The sequence below is a fragment of the Bos javanicus genome, chromosome 6, assembly GCF_032452875.1.
Source record: "Bos javanicus breed banteng chromosome 6, ARS-OSU_banteng_1.0, whole genome shotgun sequence".
NCBI classification, from domain to species: Eukaryota; Metazoa; Chordata; class Mammalia; order Artiodactyla; family Bovidae; genus Bos; species Bos javanicus.
This window is the reverse complement of record NC_083873.1, coordinates 90,502,001-90,518,424: the sequence shown is the minus strand read 5'-3', so window position 1 is coordinate 90,518,424 and position 16,424 is coordinate 90,502,001. Positions and strand designations below refer to the sequence as shown.

The following is a 16,424-nucleotide window of genomic DNA, read 5'->3' as shown; positions in this document are numbered from 1 at the left end:
GAAGTGCAAATTACATTCCTCTTGAGGAAAAGACAGCAAGGACTGCAGAAACACTTTGTTTTCACATTGTCTTAGGTACCAGTTCTGTGTAGTAAACAGTCAGTCCCCTACATATGAACCTTCAAGTTGTGAACGTTCAAAGATGTGGACGTGTGTTCCATCAGTGTCAGGTGTGACTGAAACTGCAGCCCGCCCTCCATCACCTACTGCTGAAGATCCTTCAGCTCTACCGTCTCCCACCTCCTCTCCCTCCTCCAGTCAGTAACTCTTCTTGCCTGTTCATCAAGGCCAGCCCCTGTATGCCAGCTGTTGTATTGTACTACTGTACTTTTAAAGGTACTGTACTGTAATATTTAAAATATTTTCTTTATTTTTTGTGTTTGTTTTTTATGTATTATTTACATGAAAAGTATTACAAACCTATTATAGTACAGTACTATACAGCTAACTATGTTAGTTGGATGACTAGGCTAAATTGGTTGGACTTACAAACAAATTGGACTTACGAACGCACTTTCAGAATGGAACTTGTTCATATGTAGTGGGGGGTGGTGGTTATTGTTCCTTGAAACTTAGTGGGTTAAAACAGCAATGTTTTATTATTTCTCATGATTCTGTGGGTTGATTGGGCTCAGCTGGGTTGTTCTTCTCCAGATGGTGCAGCTGAGGACATTTGTACAGCTGCATTGAGCTGGGAGCTCAACTGGGCTTGGAACATTCAAGATGGCTTCCCTCTGTTCAGAGTTTTTCTCTAAGTGGCTTCTCCTTATTCTGTAGTCTAGCCTGAGCTTCTTTATGGCATGGTGACTGGCTTCCAAGAGATTTTCCAGAAGTGCCCATATGGATGCTACAAGACCTCTTATAGGCTAAGCTTGGAAACCACACATCACTCTGTGTCATTCTACTGGTAAAAGCACTTCCTAGAGTCAGCCCAGGTTCAAAGGGATGGTAAACAGAAGAGAGGAGCAGCAGTCTCATTGCAGCAGCCATGTGGATGGGAGGATTTGTTCTAGCAACTTAAGAAAGGATCCTTCAACATATGATCACATGTGATTCTCTATGAGGTAGGAATTATTATCAATCACCTTTTACAGAAGGTTGACCTGAGGCTTTCAGAGGTTAGTGACATGCTCAAGACTATACCACTGGTAAGTGGTCGGACTCAAAGCCTGGTTGCCTCATCCAAGATTCTTTTGTCTTCCTATTTTATTTTCTATTTTTAAAATTTAGAAGCTATTTCTGATTTAGACAAAATGAGTGAGGCTTGTGCATGCTTCCTAATCAGTGGCTATTGAATATCTTCTGGACTTTCATCCTAAAATGTCTTGCAAATTGCCCATGGCCCCTATGCTGTTGTGTCCTCTTTAAGTCCAACTTCCTTGGACTGTGTTTGAAGCTTTGAACACTCCTCTATTCAAATGATGACACTCTTTCCCCTATTCTGATCTTGGCTAATATTGAACCAGAAAGCAGCTAATATAATCTGACTTGAGTGTTACCCAAGTATAGGGAAACAGTAGGCAGGATATTTCCTGCCTACTAGGCATCTGTTTTTCCTCCTGGTAACAGAATTCCAGTTTTCTGTGGGGAATCCATTTCTCCCTTCCTTTTATTTCACGTGGCTCAAATGGCACTGAAGGTAAACCCTGCTGCAGGAGTCGGCAGGTGTTGAGGCCTGGCTGATCAGAGGTTTGCATTTCTCTTGTTATAGTCATTGATTCACAGGTGAGCGCATGACCTGGACTAGGACAATGATAAGCCACTAAAATTAAATTCAGTCCAGAACTTTTGGAGGGAGATACAGAGAATAAACATTTTCTTTTCTACTAGAGTTTCTGGGTAAAAGAGAGAGAAGTCCAGAGAGAAGATCTGCTGAGAGTGATCTTGTCCCTGCAACGTAAGAGCATTCAGGAGAATAAAGTCTGGAAACAGAGGGGAAATAATGATGGGGGTGAAATGGTCCAACAGCATCATTTGAGGCTCTGGAAAGGATCAAAGCCAGATTTTCCTCTGGATTTTTCAGGATGTTAGCCAAAAAATCCCCCTCTTTTTCTTCAACTAGTTGAAACAGAGTTTTCTATCAACTGCAATGATAAGAATCCCAATTGATAGATTATTTGGGGTGACCAAAAGGACTCTGAGAAAAACACCCCACAATAAACATGCCTAGGAAAAAGCAATAACAATTCAGGACTTCCATTGTGACTCAAATGATGGAGATTCTAAACATGTAAAATATCATGTATGAAATGAGTTGCCAGTCCAGGTTTGATGCACGATACTGGATGCTTGGGGCTAGTGCACTGGGACGATCCAGAGGGATGGTATGGGGAGGGAGGAGGGAGGAGGGTTCAGGATGGGGAACACATGTATACCTGTGGTGGATTCATTTTGATATTGGCAAAACTAATACAATTATGTAAAGTTTAAAAAAAATAACAAAAAAAGAATTGCTTTCAAAAAAAAAAAATAAAGTAGTATAATGATAAAACTCCAGGTTCAGTTCAGTTTAGTTCAGTCCAATTCTCATATCCATACCTGACTGCTGGAAAAACCATTGCTTTGACTAGACAGACCTTTGTTGGCAAAGTAATGTCTCTACTTTTTAATATGCTGTCTATGTTGGTCATAACTTTTCTTCCAAGGAGAAAGCGTCTTTTAATTTCATGGCTGCAGTCATGATCTGCAGTGATTTTGGAGGAACCAGAGATCAAATTGCCAACATCAATTGGATCATCAAAAAAGCAAGAGAGTTCCAGAAAAACATCTACTTCTGCTTTATTGACTACACTGAAGCCTTTGACTGAATGGATCACAACAAACTGTGGAAAATTCTTAAAGAGATGGGAATACCAGACCACCTAACCTGCCTCCTAAGAAATCTATATGCAGGTCAAGAAGCAATTGTTATAACTGGACATGGAACAACAGGCTGGTTCCAAATTGGGAAAGGAGTATGTCAAGGCTGTATATTGTCCCCTGCTTATTTAATTTATATGTAGAGTACATCATGAGAAATGCTGGACTGGATGAAGCTCAAACTGGAATCAAGATTGCCGGGAGAAATATCAATAACCTCAGATATGCAGATGACACAACCCTTATGGCAGAAAATGAAGAAGAATGAAAGAACCTTTTGATAAAAGTGAAAGAGGAGAATGAAAAAGTTGGCTTAAAACTCAGCATTCAGAAAACTAAGATCATGGCATCTGATCCCATCACTTCATGGCAAATAGATGGGGAAACAGTGGAAATAATGAAAAACTCTGGGTATATACTGGCAAGAGTGACATGAGATCAGGAATTCTATTCAGAAGAAACAAAACAGCAGTAAGTGCTAGTATACTGTAGCCTACAGGCAGCTGAGATTATGAATTGTACATTCTATTTACGAATTCAAGATTTCTAGTTCATTGCCTTGTACATAGTGATTACTAAAGCAATAAGAGCAACAACCCTAAACCCTAATATGTGGGACAGAGAGCCTTTCCTGAGGAGATGGAAAATGGGTTTTTCCATCACTTGCCAGCTCTGGTCATTGCTAGTGCCTCCCTGGGGCATGGGAGAAGGCAATGGCACCCCACTCCAGTACTCTTGCCTGGAAAATCGCATGGACAGAGGAGCCTGGTGGGCTGCAGTCCATGGGGTCGCGAAGAGTCCGACACGACTGATCGACTTCACTTTGACTTTTCACTTTCATGCATTGGAGAAGGAAATGGCAACCCACTCCAGTGTTCTTGCCTGGAGAATCCCAGGGACGGGGGAGCCTGTTGGGCTGCCGTCTATGGGGTTGCACAGAGTCGGACTCGACTGAAGTGACTTAGCAGCAGCAGCAGCAGCCCTGGGGCACAGGCTGGAGAAGACTTTTGAAGCTTGGTGTAGGCTGTGGGAAAGGGTGAAGAATATAGGTCAAACCTGTTGTTCGGTTGCTCAGTCGTGTCCGACTCTGCGACTCCATGGATTGCAGCACGCCAGGCTTCCCTGTCTGTCACCATCTCCTGGAGTTTGCTCAAACTCAAGTCCATGGAGTCAGTGATGTCATCCAACCATCATATCCTGTGTCATCCCCTTCTCCCCCTGCCTTCCATCTTTCCTGCATCAGGGTCTTTTCCGATGAGTCTGCTCTTCTCATCAGGTGACCAAAGTATTGGAGCTCGGTCAAATCTACCCAGCTGAAAAATGTTTTCTGCCATTGTATTTGGTTGGCTTGAGTCAAGTAGAGACTGAGTCTCAAGTAACCCTTGGAGGCCTGATGTACTCTTTCCAAATCCTTATCCTCTCTGCTGTGATCTTTAGAGAAGGCAAAGAGTCACACGTCAATGTGAACTTGTGGGATGTACTGATGGTATTTGTCAGAACCTCGTTGGAGTAGTTAAGATAACGCTCTCTACTCCAAGTCATCCATGTACTAATCCCTGGGACCTCTGAATATGTTATGTTACATGGAAAAAGGGAATTAAGGTTGGTTACAAATTGAATGAAGACTACTGATCAAGAACGTATAGACACTATTCTGGTTTATCTGGGTGGGTCCAATGTGATCACAAAGGTCCTTAAAGATGGAGGAGAGGCAGATGAGGAGGTTGGAGTGATTGTGATGTGAGAGAGACTTGGCCTGCCATTTTGGCTTTGGAGACAGAGGAAGGGGACCATGAGCTAAGAGACTGGAAAATACAAGGAGATAGTGTCTCTGCTAGAGCTGAAGAGGAGCCTACAAAAGAAGGCAGTCCTCCTGAAACCTTGATTTTAGCCATGTGAGACCCATGTCAGAGTTCTAATCTACAGAATGCTAAGATAATACATTTGTATTGTTTTAAGCCACGAATTGTGCCCATCTATTTGTGACCCCATGGACTGTAGCCCACCAGGCTCTTCTGTCCATGAGATTACCCAGGCGAGAATACTGGAGTGGGTAGCCATTCTCTTCTCCAGGGGATCTTCTTGATACAGGGATCAGACCTGTATCTCCTGTATTGCAGGAGATTCTTTGCCAATTGAGTCATCACAGGCCATTTTAACCAACTAATCTTGTGGTAATTTGCTATGGAAAATAGAAAACCGATACAGATTTCCTTGCCATGAGAGAAAACTATAACATGGTGTTTGAGTCACAGGATCAGAGTTGAATGGGATCTTGGAAGGCTTTGCTGCTGCTGCTGCTAAGTCACTTCAGTCATGTCCAACTCTGTGCGACTCCATAGACATAGAGTCCACCAGGCTCCCCCATAGACATAGCAGCCCGCCAGGCTCCCCCATCCCTGGGATTCTCCAGGCAAGAGTACTGGAGTGGGTTGCCATTTCTGTCTCCAATGCATAAGTCTCCTTTACCATATATTTGATAAGTGGTCTTCCAGGCTGTGAGAACCTATTAGCAATGGGAATTGCCAATATCCAGAAGGTAATTTGTCCAATTTTTGAATGATTTGAACCATCAAAGTTCTTTCCCATACAGCAAAAGCAGAAATGAGCTTTCCTATAGCATCATTTCTTTAGTTTTGGCTTTGTTTTCTAGAGTTGCACAGAAATTTATCAAGTATCTAGTTTACAAAAGATAGTCCTTTAAGTATTTGAAGATTTAAGCATGAGTCCTTAAAGGGTTCTCTTTTTCTGACTGAATATCTTCATGTTCTTCTTGCAAATTTGATGGCACACATCCCCTGGTGACTAAAACTGCAGTAAACACTGCAGATGCGGCTTGATCAATAGAGTATCTGCAGAGGCTTCATTATCTTCTTTGTTATGGACATCACACCTCCACATTGCCTTTCCTGCCAGGAGCATCTCTATCATGTGCCCAGTGCTGTTTAAATAGCTCTTTCTCCTGCCATGATGGACACCTCTCTTTCCCTTCCCCAGAGCTCTGAATGCTCTTCTCTACATCTACTAGATTCCTGATATGTTTATTCTTGAAACATGCCCTGGTTTTCATATCATTCCTCTTCCTGGTCTCATTCTTTGTGTGAGCTGTGCTTGGACATGAAGCAGAAAAGAAGCTACAACTGATCCCATAATGTAAGGGAAACAGCATGGGTTGTGTAGTCAGAAACCTGGATTCAAATCCCAACTTTCTGTTCTCCTGCCTCTGAGCTGCAGGGCAAGTTTCTTAGCCTCTCATGAACCTCAGTTTTCTCATCTGGAAAAAGATGAAGAATCATTCTTACTTGAGGCTCGTGGTGAGGATTAAATGAGATTGCCAATGAAATATGCAAAATATAGTCCTTGGCATGATTTACTGCATCTTCTCTCCAGCTTTCCCCACTACCTCCTACTTTTTTCCTCCTTTTCTTCATACAGTTAGAGAACAGTAAGAAATTGAGCCTCATGGGCTCAACTGAGAGAGTCCAGAATGATCATCATTGTGGGCTGGAGCAGAAGCGGACTTCTGGATGGCAGGGACTGGGATCAACCTTGCAGGTTGAGTGGGGGTCGGGGAGGGGGCTGAATACAGGGACGAGTAGGAAGGTTTGTTCTTTGACTTTGAAAGTGATGTTCATTTTTAAGCTTTCTGGAGATGAAGGCAAAGCTGCTAGCATTTTATGTAGGAAGGAACATTTTGTTTCTAACTCATTAGTTTTGAAATCTAGTTGAAAGGAGTTGAGACATGATCTGACTGCTGTGATGAGACAAACATGAAACAAAACAAACCACAAACAGGCTGAGGCTTAAATTGCCTGGTTCTGAGCAGGGACTCCGCTGAGTATTTGTAAGCTAGAAGAGTTCATTTTGTGCTTCCTTAGGGAAACTTTTTTTTTTAAACTTAGCAGGCCTGGTTTGGGTAATGAAGACCAGACAACTGATGCTACCAGGTCACCAGGGTGGTGGAAAATCAGACTCAGGAGAGAACACTCAGAATGACCAGGGAAAATGGGTTCTGGGAAAGTTCTGTTATTGAGAGGAGCTAGACTCTATAAGCCTATCAATGTTTAGTTTTTAAGTTTTCCCAGAATTCATCTTTTTATATGGCTTGGCAAGCAATTATTTTATTTTTTTCTTATGAAATTATAATCTGGGACATCATTTTGAAAGGCTTGCCAGTAGCTATTCTTTGGTCTGTTCTGCCTCCGCTTGTTTTATTTTTAACCCTCTCTTGATTATTTCTAAACCCCTTAATCATAAAAGCTCATTTTCTTTTATTAGGAGGGATTTATTCACAAGGCTAACTCAGACATACATGGAATCTTTTAATATACATTACTGAATGCTGACATGGTTCTGCAAGATTCAGAAATGCTTTCTGATAACAATGCTCAAAATATATGGAAAAATAAAGAAGCTCATACCTAAGCTCATAATTTGAATCAATTTAGTTTTATATATACTGAAGAAATTCCCTTGACAATAACAACGAACTCAGCATCCACGGGACTGACAACAGTGACCTCTTACTAGGTACCAGGTGACAGATTAAGTGTTAAAGATAAAACAAGAAACATGGTGGCTCAGTGGTAAAGAACTCCTCTGCTAATGCAAAAGACGTGGATTTGATCCCTGGGCTGGGAGGATCCTCTGGAGAAGGAAATGGCAATCCACTCCAGTATTCTTGACTGAAGAATATGATGAACAGAGGAGCCTGGAGAGCTACAAAAGAGTTGATCACGACTGACCAACTAAACAAATGTTAGGAGAGGCCTCTGTCCTCAGAAAATTATGTTCCATTATGAAAGTTCATCTCCCTGATACCATTAGTGAAGAGAAAATAAATGAAGAAATTGAAAATTGTATAAATATTATGATGAAAGCAAAAATGAAGAATAGATAGAAATGAACAAATTCTGCCATGGACTGAATGTTGGTATGCCCTGTCCTTCCACTCCCACCAAACTCACATGTTGAAACCTGATCACCAATGGAATGGTATCTGGAGATGGAGCCTTGGGAGGTGATTAGGCCATGAGGGCAGAGCACTCACAAATGGGATGAAGGCCCTTATGAAAGAGACCCTGGTGAGCTCACTCTCAACAAGTGAGGACACAGCCAGCAGACAATCATCTGTGAACCAGTGAGTGGGTTTTCATCAGCTGCCAAAGCTGGCATCTTGATCTTGGACTTCCCATCCTCCAGAAATGTGAGAAATAAATTTTGTTAGTCACAAGTCACCCAGTCTGTGGTACTTGGGTTTTTGTAGGCCAGACAGACAGACAGGCTGTGATGAGAGCACCTACTGGTAATAAAGTAGACAAGAAGAGCTTCACTGAAGATTAACATTTAAGCCACAACTTACAGAGAAGAAGGAATTTATCTTTCAAAGCATGGGTAGAAGAATACTCAGGGCAGAGAAAATAGCATGTCCGAAGGCCCTGAGGCAGGAAAAAACTTGGCATATTCAAGAAGCTGAGAAAAGGCCAAGGGGCCTGGAACACACTGAGCGAGGAAGGAAAATAAATTGTGCTGGAGAGATTTCATCAGGTCAGTGATGTTTGAACTGATTCTACCTTAATAACAAATACCGCTTCACTTTCTTCCCATCCATCTGGCCCTTACAAATTTCCCCCAACCCTTGCCAAGCCAGGGGAATGAAAGTATCAGCCCACTGCAAACACTGTCAGCCTGTCTGACTTCTGTCTCTGCCACCCAGCGTTGAGGCTGTGGAACTTTCATCTATAAAAATTTCATCTCAAAGCCTAAGAACAAACGACTTCCAGTAGCAGCACTTTAAGGAGCAATTGCTTAGGACTCTGGGACTCAGTCTCATATTTATCAATGGTCTAGCTCTGGTTTTGTGCCTGTTCTGATAAATAGCTTCTGCCTCTTCTTGAAGATCTGGTCCCAAACAATTTTTGTCAATGCATTCATTCATTCAATTAATTGAAAATTACGTGTTTATTGAGGGGCCTACTTTAGACAAGACACTGCCTTTGACCTTGGGAATATAAAGATAAATCAGATGGCTCCTTCCCCTGGGTCCTGGCAGGGTAGAGGGGAGGCAAGTGATGTGCTGGGTGCACAGGTAGGGAGCATAGTCTGTGGGATTCAGGGAGGGCTTCCTTGAAGAGGGGCAAAGAAGTAAATTTAGCCAAGCATGGGGACAAGGTGAGATGAGCAAAGTAGACAGTGGGGTGGAGCCTTCCCAGCAGAAAAGATGGCAGGAACCAAGAAGACAAGAAACAGCATAGTGTGGTGAACTCTTAGGGCAATAGACCCTTTTGCCATGTATCTGTGACGTCAGGACTGGGGCTTACGCTGCTGCCCCGGAACCCAGTTGTGCACCTGATCTCAGGTCCACTGACCTGTGCAGACCGCCCTGGGGCAGACTTGGTGCCCTTCATAACCTGCTCTGGGGCCTCCTGTGGTTATCTTCTGCCCACTTCTGTGCTTTGATCCTGCACTGCTCTCCCTCCCTGCACTTCCGAGGTGATTTCCTGACGCCTGGGATGTTCTGTCCTCTTCTTGCTATCAACAGGTCATCTAGGGGTTGAGTTAGAGGGGCTGTGACCCTGACTCTACCCCAGATGATGCTTTTTTTGGGTTCTGAGGGTGGGAAGAACACAGCTTGTTGACAAAGGGTTTCCACTGGCCTCTTGTGGTCTCTGCTCTGGGCAGGGTCCACTTCCTTTTAGAGTGATGAGGGTGAGAGGAGAGAAAGGCAAAGAGGTCATGGGCAGTGTGACAGTAACGGAGACCATCTCTGCCTTTAGAGCAAGAAAGGGTGATTACGAGAAGCTAAGGGAGGAAAGCAAAAGGCCAGGATTAAACTAACAGGGAAGCTCACTGGGTGTGTTCCCCACAAAACGCGCAAACAAAATGACCCCTGGGGTTTGGCCAGTAGAGATGCAGAGGTTGGAAAACCCGAGCACAACTCTGTAGCACTTGACTGGCACTTTTCCTTCACAGAAATGCCCAGGAAAGAGATCCTGGAGAGAAAGCTCTGGAGCAATCACTCTGAAGGCAACACAACAGGGAGGAGGAAGTAGGACCTCTTGAGCAAAGTAGACTTTTGGGTAGATTTGAGTGACAACAGATGCTTTTGCCTTCTTCATCCATTTGCTTCTTCCTTCTTTTGCTCATTAGTCTGTTTATCAAGATCCATTCATTAGCTTTTGTGCCTAGCACTGTGCTAGGTTTGGGAACTGTATCTGTTAGGGTAAGAGCCAGTTTCTCTTTTTAAGTTTTATTTTTTCCTTATTAAAGTATAGTTACTGTACAATATTATGTTGTACAGTATTGTACATACTGTAAAGATATTGTATATATTGTACAGATGTATAATATGGTTATTCACAATTTTTAAAGTTTAGAATCCTTTTGTAGTTATAAAATACTGGCTATCATTCCCGTGTTGTACAATATATCTTTGTAGCTTATATTATACCTGAGAGCTTGTGCTTCTTATTCCCCTCCCCCTAGATTGTCCCTACCCCTCTTCCCTTTCCCCACTGGTAACCACTAGTTTGGGCTTCCCTGGTGGCTCAGTCATAAAGAATCCACCTGCCAATGCAGGAGGCGTGGGCTTAATCTCTGGGTTGGTAAGATTCCCTGGAGGAGGAAATGGCAACCCACTCCAGTGTTCTTGCCTGGGAAATCCCATGGATAGAGGAGCCTAACGGGCTACAGTCCATGCATGGGGTTGCAAGAGTTGGACATGATTTAGTAACTAAACAGCAACAAAGAAAACCATTTGTTCTCTGTATTTATGAGTCTGTAAGAGCAAGTTTCTTGACCTCATAGCACTGATGCACTGAATGGGTATACATGTGTTTGTGTATGTAAAATGTGATCAACAGCACAAACAAGCCATCCAGTGTTCCCTGGATGCACATAGCTTGGACAACTGACCTCCCCTAGGGATCCAGGAAAGCTTTCTGGAACACATAATTGTCAGGCTGAGCTCAGATAGCACAGAAGGTGGGGAAGAACCAGCAGGGAGAGTGCTCTAAACACCAGCTGTAATGTGTGCAATGCACTACTCGAGAGGGGCATGATTCTTCAAGGTCATCCAGGCATTATGGCTTCTCATAAGGGAAGTGATGTTCGGGTGTGGTTTACCACTTCTGAGGATCGAATGAGTAACAGATGCTGTAAGAGAGCCCCAGGTTGGTGTAGGAAGCCCTCCGGTGCACCCAGTGAAGCCCCTCAGATCTCACTGATTTTAGCTTCAGCAGGGAAACTGGTTCCACAGAGTGCATATCACTGGGGGTGGGAGGGTCTGAAATCCCACTTTGAGCTCTCAACCTGGGTTTTTCCTCACCTTGCCCAGGTGCCCTCCAGCTGCAGCAGGATCTTGCTAAAGTAGGTGTCTCTGGGACCAAATTTCAGCTCATGAGACTGGAACGACGGATAAACTGCTCCGCCATCTTCCAGGTGGGCCCTTCTGGGAGGCAATCTGTACTCTTTTGCATCAGCGATCCTGATGCAACTGAACCCCAGTTGCTCACAGCAGTGACCTCGGTAATGAACTTTTGCATTGGCTTTCCCTCCTTTTCTATTTCTCCCCAACCCCTCTCTCCTGCTTCCTGGGATCACATGTCAAATAAGCCACCTGTGCTCAGCTCCACCTCAGGGGGTGACCCTGGGAAGCCCAAATTTACAGAGTTGGACACCTAAAGTCAAGTGAAACTTTCCTTAACTTTTTTTGAAATAAATATTTTTACAGCTGATTAACAATGTCTTAATAGTTTCAGGTGGACAGCAAAGGGACTCAGTCATACATATACAGGTGTCCATTCTCCCCCACATGGACATCACCAGATGGCCAACACCGAAATCAGATTGATTATATTCGTTGCAGCCAAAGATGGAGAAGCTCTATACAGTCAGCAAAAACAAGACTGGGAGCTGACTGTGGCTCAGATCATGAACTCCTTATTGCCAAATTCAGACTGAAATTGAAGAAAGTAGGGAAAACCACTAGACCATTCAGGTATGACCTAAATCAAATCCCTTACAATTATACAGTGGAAGTGAGAAATAGATTTAAAGGACTAGATCTGATAGACAAAGTGCCTGATGAACTATGGATGGACGTTCGTGACATTGTACAGGAGACAGGAATCAAGATCATCCCCAAGAAAAAGAAATGTGAAAAAGCAAAATGGCTGTCTGAGGAGGCCTTACAAATAGCTGTGAAAAGAAGAGAAGAGAAAAACAAAGGAGAAAAGTAAAGATATACCTGTTTGAATGCAGAGTTCCAAAAAATAGCAAGGAGAGATAAGAAAGCCTTCCTCAGCAATCAATGCAAAGAAATAGAGGAAAACAATAGATGGGAAAGACTAGAGATCACTTCAAGAAAATTAGAGATACCACGGGAACATTTCATGCAAAGATGTGCTCTATAAAGGATAGAAATGGTATGGACCTAACAGAAGTAGAAGATATTAAGAAGAGGTGGCAAGAATACACAGAAGAACTGTACAAAAAAAATCTTTATGACCCAGATAACCATGATGGTGTGATCACTCACCTAGAGCCAGACATCTTGGAATGTGAAGTCAAGTGGGCCTTAGGAATCATCACTATGAACAAAGCTAGTGGAAGTGATGTAATTCCAGTTGAGTTATTTCAAATCCTAAAAGATGATGCTGTGAAAGTGCTGCAAATTTGCCAGCAAATTTGGAAAACTCAGCAGTGGCCACAGAACTGGAAAAGGTCAGTTTTCATTCCAATCCCAAATAAAGGCAATGCCAAAGAGTGTTCAAACTACCCCACAGTTGCATTCATTTCACATGCTAGCAAAGTAATGCTCAAAATTCTCCAAGCCAGGCTTCAGCAATACATGAACCGTGAACTTCCAGATGTTCAAGTTGGATTTAGAAAAGGCAGGGGAACCAGAGGTCAAATTGCCAACATCCATTGGATCATTGAAAAAGCAAGAGAGTTCCAGCAAAACATCTATTTCTGATTCTTTGACTATGCTAAAGCCTTTGACAGTGTGGATCACAACAAAGTGTGGAAAATTCTGAAAGAGATGAGAATACCAGACCACCTGACCTGCCTCTTGAGAAACCTGTATGCAGGTCAGGAAGCAACAGTTAGAACTGGACATAGAACAACAGGCTGGTTCCAAATAGGAAAAGGAGTATGTCAAGGCTGTATATTGTCACCCTGTTTATTTAACTTATATGCAGAGTACATCATGAGAAATGCTGGGCTGGAAGAAGCACAAGCTGGAATCAAGATTGCCGGGAGAAATACCAATAACCTCAGATATGCAGATGACACCACCCTTATGGCAGAAAGTGAAGAGGAACTAAAAAGCCTCTTGATGAAAGTGAAAGTGGAGAGTGAAAAAGTTGACTTAAAGCTCAACATTCAGAAAACTAAGATCATGGCATCAAATCCCATCATTTCATGGAAGATAGGTGGGGAAATAGTGGAAACAGTGTCAGACTTCATTTTTTTGGGCTCTAAAATCACTGCAGATGGTGACTGCAGTCATGAAATTAAAAGACGCATGATCCTTGGAAGGAAAGTTATGACCAATCTAGATAACATATTAAAAAGCAGAGACGTTACTTTGCCAGCAAAGGTCCATCTAGTCAAAGCTATGGTCTTTCCAGTAGTCATGTATGGATGTGAGAGTTGGACTATAAAGAAAGCTGAGCTCTGAAGAATTGATGCTTTTGAACTGTGATGTTGGAGAAGACTCTTGAGAGTCCCTTGGACTGCAAGGAGATCCATCCTAAAGGAGATCAGTCCTGAGTGTTCATTGGAAGGACTGATGTTGAAGCTGAAACTCCAATACTTTGGCCACCTGATGCGAAGAGCTGACTCATTTGTAAAGACTCTAATGCTGGGAAAGATTGAAGGCGAGAAGAGAAGGGGACGACAGAGGATGAAATGGTTGGATGGCATCCCCGACTCAATGGACATGAGTTTGAGTAAACTCTAGGAGTTGGTGATGGACAGGGAGGCCTGGTATGCTGCCGTCCATGGGGTCGAAAAGAGCTGGACATGACTGAGTGACTGAACTGAACTGAACTGAACTGATTCTCCCCCAAACTCCCCTTCCCTCCAGACCTCCACAGAGCATTGAGCAGAGTTCTCTGTGCTATACGGTAAATCACTGTTGGTTATCCATTTTAAATATAGCACTGAGTGCATGTCCACCCCAAACTCCCTGACTGTCCTTAACTTTTCACTGGGTTCTTCTTTATCAAATGCTGTATCTCGTGTTTCTGATGCACCTGTGATGCCACCTACTCAAAGGAATGTTCTGCCCATCCCCCTTCCCAGTTTGCAGGTGAGTGAAGCTAAGGCTTAGCCCACTTCAAGTAAAACCCAGGATTAAAGCTCAGGATTTCTGATTTCAAATGAAATACCTTCTGGACTGCTCTCTTTGGCAATATCATGTTCTTCTCAGGAGAGTGATCCATTCCGTGGACCCATTCCCTGGGTTTTATTCTCCTCCTTTTGTCAGATGTCATCCCTTCAAGGGAATAATACAGTCAAAGGTGAAGCTTTTGAAAATGCTACCCGGTCCTCATTCATGATGTTTTAGAATTATCAATGCATGAAAAGCCACACCATTGTTTTAGAGAGCTCAAAATGAGAATCCAGAAATCATTGTTTCAAAGAAGTCAGTTCCCACCCCAAATTCCAGCTCCTGAGACTGTCGTCCCATACTAAGACTCAGTATTGTGATGATATTTTTAACACACCTGCTCCAGTTTAGAGGGGTGCTCTAGATTTCAGATGGGGTCTTTGTGTTCATATTTTCCAGGAGAAGAGCAGCAGTTTCCACCATGCTGAAGACATGCTGAACTCCTTCCTGGGCTGATTGCAACTGGATCTGAATGGTCCAGCTTCTTGTAAATTCTCATCAGCAGTATTACAATGAGGTATTCCAGGTCTGCTCTCTCCTTTTTCAAGTCTGCCTTAAATGCTTGATTTGCACTAAAGGAAAAGAAAATCCCCTGACCTAACTAGTATATCAGAAAGAAGAATGAAGTAGAAATTTTGGCTCTTGGGCCATTCTAGTTTGTCATTTTGTGAAATTAGAGACAGATGGGTGCTGTCTGTGTTGTGGGAAATTCTGTCCTACATTCCAGCCAATGCTGGGAGTTCTGGAAGAGGACAGAGAGGGGAAGGAGAAAGCTATTTGGACAGGGAAGAATATATGCTAATTCTGTGACAAAAATAGCATCAAATCTGCAAACATTAATTTTCAGCAAGTCTCATTCTTAGCCTGTGTTTTTCCCTTTTCTAGATTTCACACTAGAAAGGGAATTTAAACTGGTCGCTAACGGAAGCAGATTCAGAGGTCATCTGGCTTGTCTCTTACTGCAGAACATCAATTTATTATAAGCTCTAGGAGGCAGAAAGGACCACTGATGGTCAAATAATCAACCTATATTGAAGGCAGATCCTAACTAATTTTGAGCTGATCAGATTGTTGCTCCAAAGACCCAGTTAAGCAGCAATATGTGGGAGATGGGCTGTTGTGTGCAAAGAGTTGAGGTTTGCAGAAGAATGGGGTCCAAACTGCAGGGTTTCCATAACATAGTGGTGTGAAAGTGAAAGTGTTAGTCGCTCGGTTGCGGCCAACTCTTTGTGACCACAGGGAGTGTAGCCTGCCAGGCTCCTCTGTCCATAGGATTTTCCAGGCAAGAATACTGGAGAAGGCAGCCATTCCCTTCTCCAGGGGATCTTCCCAACCCAGGGATTGCACCCAGGTCTCCATAATTGCAGGCAGATTCTTTACCCTCTGAGCCACCAGGGAAACCAACATAGTGGATCTCTCTACAAACAATCCCATCTCTTCTAACAGGCATCCTGAGACTTCTGGGATCTTGTTCTGGGCTGAGGTGAAAGGGATCAGGTAGATTGCCGTGTTGGAGTGAGGAAAGATACAGTTAGAGAGGTGTTGTAGGGGGCCTGGCAAGGTACTGAGGAAGCTCAAGGAGCATGGGTTTAGGTAGAACCCAAGCATTAAATGTTGAAGATCCAGGGGCCTTGATGTCACTGAAGCAGGGTCTGGAATGGTGTTGACATGGTCCCTGCCAGGAACAAGGCAGTTAGATTTATTTACAGAACAAGTGCTTAGTCGCTCAATCGTGTCCAGCTCTTGCGACCCCATGGACTGTAGCCTGCCAGGTTCCTCTGTCCATGGGGGTTCTCCAGGCAAAAATAGTGGAGTGGGTTGCCGTTTCCTTCTCCTGGGATTTACAGAACAAGGAATGGGGGTAAAAACAAATCAAGGTTTGTTTGCCAGTATTGACTGAAAGAAGAGAAGAGAAGTCTTCACAAGAAAAGACAGAGGGTTGGTTTAAGGTCCAGTTACAGGGAGAGTGAATCAGTCTCCATGGAAAGCAAGTAGAAAGTTGTTATGTGTCCTTGGTCCAATTTTTTTTGAGCCTCAGTTCCTCATTTGTGAAATAGACATAAAAATTCTTCCTGTATTTCATGTGTGTCTGCTTAGTTACTCAGTCATGTCCAACTTTTTGCAACCCTTTGGACTGTAGGCTGCCAGGCTCCACTGTCCATGGAAT

The 16,424-nt window shown here is 43.2% G+C and overlaps 1 long non-coding RNA gene across 2 annotated transcripts in view; it reads left to right on the top strand.

Moving 5' to 3' along the window:
• LOC133249710 (uncharacterized) overlaps positions 1-14,902 on the top strand; it is a 73,961-nt gene extending 59,059 nt beyond the window's left edge. The window contains exons 2-3 of one of the 2 annotated variants that reach the window (XR_009737068.1): positions 11,195-11,298; positions 14,657-14,902. This is a non-coding gene — a long non-coding RNA (uncharacterized LOC133249710). Of the gene's footprint in view, positions 1-11,194; positions 11,386-14,656 lie in introns of both variants that reach the window. The other variant, XR_009737067.1, reaches the window with a different exon arrangement.
• Positions 14,903-16,424: the final 1,522 nt, after the last annotated feature.